Source organism: Trachypithecus francoisi, unplaced genomic scaffold (genome assembly GCF_009764315.1).
Source record: "Trachypithecus francoisi isolate TF-2019V2 unplaced genomic scaffold, Tfra_2.0 Lachesis_group6, whole genome shotgun sequence".
Classification (NCBI taxonomy): domain Eukaryota; kingdom Metazoa; phylum Chordata; class Mammalia; order Primates; family Cercopithecidae; genus Trachypithecus; species Trachypithecus francoisi.
Genome location: NW_022681471.1, coordinates 100,834,908 through 100,840,919, shown reverse-complemented (window position 1 = coordinate 100,840,919; position 6,012 = coordinate 100,834,908). Strand labels below are relative to the sequence as shown.

General features: G+C 38.7%; 1 pseudogene; it reads right to left on the bottom strand.

Moving 5' to 3' along the window:
* Positions 1-3,509: 3,509 nt before the first annotated feature.
* Positions 3,510-4,118, bottom strand: LOC117078433 (annotated as a pseudogene).
* Positions 4,119-6,012: the final 1,894 nt, after the last annotated feature.

The following is a 6,012-nucleotide window of genomic DNA, read 5'->3' as shown; positions in this document are numbered from 1 at the left end:
AAAGCCCAGAAATCCATGCATTTACAGTTCATTAATTTTTTACAAAGGTATCAAAAACATACAATGGGGAAAGGACAGTCTATTCAATAAATGGTACTGAGAAAACCGGTTATCTATGTGCAGAATAATGAAATTAGACCCTTTTCTCACATCATGCACATACCATGCACAAAATTCAACTCAAAATGGATTGAAGATTTAATCTGAAGACCTGAAACTATAAAATCAGTTTAAAAAAACATAGGAGAAAAGTTCTGTGACACTGGTCTGGGCAAGGACTTTTTAGACATGACCCTGAAAGCTCAAGCAACAAAAGCAAAAATAAACTAAAAGGATTGCAAGAAATTAATACTTCTACACAGCAGAAGAAATAATTAACAAAGTGAAGACATAGCCAAAAGATTGAGAAAAAAATATTTGCATGCCATACATTTGATAAGGAGTTAATATCCAAAATATATAAGGAACTAAAACACCTGAGTCATAGAAAACCAGCAACTCATTTAAAAAATGGACAAAGAACCTGAATAGGCACTTCTCAAAAGAAGACGTATAAATGGCCAACAGGTTCATTTAAAAATGTTCAACATCATTGATCATTAGGGAAATGCAAATTAAAACCAAAGTGAGATATCAATTCACACCTATTAGAATGGTTTCTATCAAAAAGATGAAAGATAAGTTTTGGCAAGGATGTTTAGGGAGCAATTGTGCACTGTTGCTAAGAATGTAAATTAGTACGGCCATTATGAAGAACAGTATAGAGATTAATTTTAAAAAAACTTAAAATAGAACAACAATCCCACTTCTGGAAATGTATCCAAAGTAATTGAAATCAATATGTGAAAGGGATATTTGCACTCTCATGTTTATTGCAACATTATTCATAATAGCTAAGATACACAATCAACCTAAGTGTCTATCAACAGATGAATGGATAAAGAAAATGCGATATATATACCAAATACAATACTATCCAGCCTTAGAAAAAGAACAAAATTCTGTCATTTGGGGCAACATGGATGAATTTAGAGGACACTATGCTAAGTGGAATAAGCCAGACACAGAAAGACAGATACTGCACGATCTCACTTTTTTGTGGAATCTTAAAAATGTTGAATTTATAAAAGTATAGAGTAGAATGATGCTTACCAGAGGCTAGGGAGTGGGAGAGTGTGAGGAAGTGGGGAGTTCCTGCTTAAAGTGTACACTGTTTCAGCTAGACGGGAGTAATATATTTTGAGATATATTGCACAGCAGAGTGACTATATTCAATAATAATATACTGTAAATGTCAAATGTATCACAAAAAAAGTCAAACAAATTAGATGGTGGATATGTTATCTAGTTTATTTTTGTTATTCCACACTGTATACGTATATCAAAACATCACATTGTACTTAGTAAAGGTAGTACAATTATGATTTTTCCATTTAAAATAATATTAATAAAAAAGAAACAAGAGTATATGACTCAGAAGAGTAAAGGATCGGTAGCATTTCCTAGAAACTGAATGAAAGAACCACAATCCTTATTTTCAAGAAAGTGTTGAAGTACAGTCATGAGGAAATTTGGAAATTAATTATTGCTTAGCTAAACTTGTTTATATTGTATGAAATACCCCAAAGTCATCTGTTAGCTTTAAAAATAACTACCCATGTATCTTTGAATATAAGATACAAATCTATACATTTTTTAACTTTTTTCTTTGTAATGCACACAAGGCCCAAAAGAAACAAAATGTATGTTTTTCCCAACCACTGAGGGTTTATATGGGTGCAGATTCATTTGGTTACATAAAGAATGAACTGAGAGAGAGGCACAGTATTGAAAAGGGAACAGAAGAAAAAAGAAATACATACAAACACATGTCTATCACTTCTTTAGAAACTCTTTTCAGTACGAAATGTTTTTTTTCTTTTTCCTACACACCCATAAAAATAAGGTAAAAGGCTAACACTTCATTATATCTTGAAAGAAGGACTAAAGGCCACATTGAGGCGAGGAATTGGCTAATTGTGAGATAAACTTGGGGCAGACACTGGAGGCACAGTCCTGAACAAGGTACTGGTAAAAGTGGAACCTGCAATTCTCCGGTGTGCAAACACCTCAACCAACCTCAAAATGTTAGCTTACATAGGCTTGGGGCTGGCTATGCCATATTCTGTTGCACTCTTTTTCTGATGAGCTTATCCAGTCACATGATTTCAATACCATTTGTAGAATGATCTCCCAATGTGCTTGTTTCCAAAACTGGCATTCATTTTTCCAGCTTCCTGCATGACCTTTTTGACTTAAGTGTCTCATAGAAATCTCTGATTATACATTATATGCCTTCCCCAACCCTCCACCCCAGGTGTCCCCCCTGCAAGCTCCCCAGATTTTAAAATATCACCTTTAACCCAGGTGCTCAAGGCCAAACCCCAGAACATAGGTTATTTTCCCCATCTCACATCCCTCATTTCCCATCCATGAGCAATTCTTGTTGACTTGTCCAAAATCCATCTGGAACATGTCTAACTCCCTTCATTTCCTCAGCCACCATCACATTTCAAGCCATGCTAGCCTCTCATCTGCACCAGCTACAATGTCTCTGCCGGGTCTCCACCTTCAACCCTCCCCCACACCCCTACATTCTTCAAAGTAGCCAGAGTTCTACTTTATATTCAATACTATAAACTTGACCCCCAACTTTGACCTTATATTTTTCAGCTCTTCTATTGAGGCAATTTATTTTTCTTTGGTACCACATCACTTTAATGGAAGAAATGATTCAATCAAAGAGAAAAAAATAAAAATAAATAAGTAGAGGTTTTGTAAGGGCAATATGCATGCTCAGCCCTGGCAACCACAGAAATGCATCTCCTGGCAATGGTGAAGCCAGCTTAAGTCTCAGTTTCCATTACCACTATTACTCAGAGTAAGCTTGCCAAAGAGACGCTCTGCCATGTCATCTTCCAAATACCCCATCTTGCTACCCAGAATCAAGAAATGTTAGCATTTGCATATTTAAAAAGGAAAACTTTTCATGTAAAATTAAAGACTTCATTATTTTAATCCCTGCCCAATCCCATTCTCTTCACTTTTTCCCCAGAGACAACCACTAGGATGAATTCTAGACCATATTTTACACTTTACCATGCACATGCACCCACAGACACAAGGGCCTAAGACCACCCATCCCACCCTCCCTACCCCATATATCCACATAATTTAGAAAGAAAAAATTAATGTGTTTTACAGGGACTCACAGAATACCTTCCACCTCCATCCTTAGAGACCCTGAGCTGCATGCAGATGGAGCAACCCTGGGTGTAGAGACTGCTGGACACCCTTTAAAACTTGCATGGGGATTTGCCCTAGTTCGTAAAAGGAGAGAGTTTTGTAGGCACGCCTCAACTGGACACCTTCATTGCTTTGAGAACCAGATAACTTTATTGCCAACAATGGTAAAACTGAAAGGAAAAAACTGAAGAGAATATTCTGAAAGGGCAACATGCACGCCCCGCCTGGTGGCCCCACCCGGAAAAGGCACCTCGTGGCTGTGGGGCCTGTCTGGGCTCAGGTCTCTTTCTCACTGTGACTCAGGGAGAGCTTGTTAAACAGGTTCTCAGCCAGGCTGGCTTCCGGGGTCCACATCTTCCCCAGGTTGCTCACATAGCCACCCAGCTCTTCAATGGTCTTGACCTGTTGGTGTAGGTAGTGGCTCTCCAGGAAGTCGCACAGCTGGGCTCGCCCTTCTTTACGGCCAGCTGGTGCAGTGCCAGGAGGCTGTAGTTGACGCTCTTCTCCAGGTGGAAGGCACAATCCATGGCCTCGAGCCTGCTCTCCCAGCCTTAGCGCTTTGGCTCCCTGATGTCATGAAGGCAGATGCGGCCACTGAGCTGGTTCTGCAGCCTCATCAGTTCCTGCGCATGCTCCATCTTCTCGTCTGACTGGTGCAGGAAGTAGCGGCCAAAGTGCTCCAGGGCCATGTCGTCTCGTTCAAAGTAGAAAGCCATGGACAGGTACACATAGGAGGCGTGGAGCTCCAGGTCGATGTGGCTGTTGACGGCGGCCTCGCAGTTGGTGTGGTAGTTGTAGCACACCTGCGACAGCGGGGCAGTGGCCATCGCAGGCAGCGCGGACCGCGAGCACACAGGCAAAGGCAGTAGCGCAGGCAGCGGCAGCGGTGGTGAGGAATGGCAGATGGTGAATGGTGGGTGTGTGACCGAACCGGAAGTGGGCAGTGCAGACTGTTATGAGGGAAGGGGGATGCTTCGGGGCTGGTTGGTTTGAATGAGGAACAGACTTCAGGGGCGAGATGTGCGGCTCCAGCACCGAGTTCCATAAGTTCCACCTGAAACCTTGGCGACTGGACTTTAACCTGACCTTTTTACCTATAAAGTATTTTTAAAGTTATTTATGAATATAAGTGCAACCACTTTGAGTGAATCACCTGGTTGATTTCTTAAAGAAACTTACTACAATATTGTCAAAATGTGATTGTTTTATCAAATGTACTGCTTTTTGTGATGTCATTAGTTATACTTAATATCACAAAGCTTTATTTGAATGGCAAATATCCTCAGTGACTTCAGCATCCATACTAATGACACTTCCCATAACCTCCTTACTCACTGCCTAGACCTTATTAACTTTAGCAACCTTCATTTTTCTCTCTCTACTCATGGTCAAATTCCCACTTCTCTGGCAGCAGAGCACCCCCTCCAAAATATCAAACAGTGAGCCTTTCCACCTTTCCATGTTTCTCACTCTTTGAACTTGTTCTTCACTCCTTTTTCTCTCTAGTATCTTAATCTGATTTCAGCAGCATCCTAGAAACACTTTTTTTTCAAGTCGTCCTGTCTGGATCCCCAAATGTACAATTCCAAGATCTCTTCCCTGACATGCTAGATTTGCTCACCCCTTTCACCTAAATTGCAAATTTCCTCTTCTTGGGTAAGTACAGACTTAAAAGCCTTGGGTGAATTCTTAGAGAAAGCACAACACTTTCAACTTCCTTTATTTCCATTGCCACTCAGTAAGCCTTTTTAAATTTAATCCTTCTTTTAGGTTCTATGAAATGAGTCATATTAGCATTGTGAATTTAGGCAGTTCTTGATCTATATTTTCAGCATACTGCTACTTCATTAAAGGTATGTAGATACAGAACAAATGGAATAAGCGTTTTTTATTCCCTTCTTAGGAAGGAAGAGAGACATTGGATTCTGTGTCAAATAGACCTCAGCTGGAAGCTTGACTTCACCTATTTCAAGTTGTGTGAACTTGCATGAGTGTTTTATTCCTAGGAAGAATAGTACCAATAATGAGTTTTAAGTAATAAATTAGATGATGCATTAAACATGAGGCTTATACAGCACTTAGTTTAATGATTGCAATCCATGTGTGATAGCTATTATTTTTAAAAGTAGGCTGTCCCTGAGAAAGTTGTCTAATCATTATATAAATGCTCACCTTAGTTTTTTAACTTTAGACTCTTATAATTCCAAAAGGCAAATATAATACCTTTATTTTCTTTCCTCTTACTCTGTCCTTTTTTTATTTTCAGCTAATCACTAAAATCTCCTTTATGTTATTTCTGGTGGAAGTGTTAGAAAATGCAATCCTAAAATATGAATAGCTTTTGCAATCAATAAATCCCAAAGATTAGTCTGACAAAGTGACAAACTTCAAAAAGTAGCTTATAAAAAGGATAAACGTATATAGACATTTTTTATATTGTTGTCCTGAATTAGTATTTAGTTTTGAGTGTGTCTGTCTTGTTTCTCTGCCAAAATTGTAAACTTCTTAAGGTCAGGATCCTTAGATTATGTCTGTTTGTTTCTATTGCAGATCTTTCTCTTCTATAGGCTTAATAAGGATGATGTCAGAAGTGTATCTTATTTTAAATTGTTTTATTTTATTTTAATATAGTAGTATAGTAGTAGATACTGTTTTAAATTATTTAAAGAGTAGTATATCTAACTTTAGTCTGTTGAATACAGAGCCACTAAATACTGGTACTGGCAT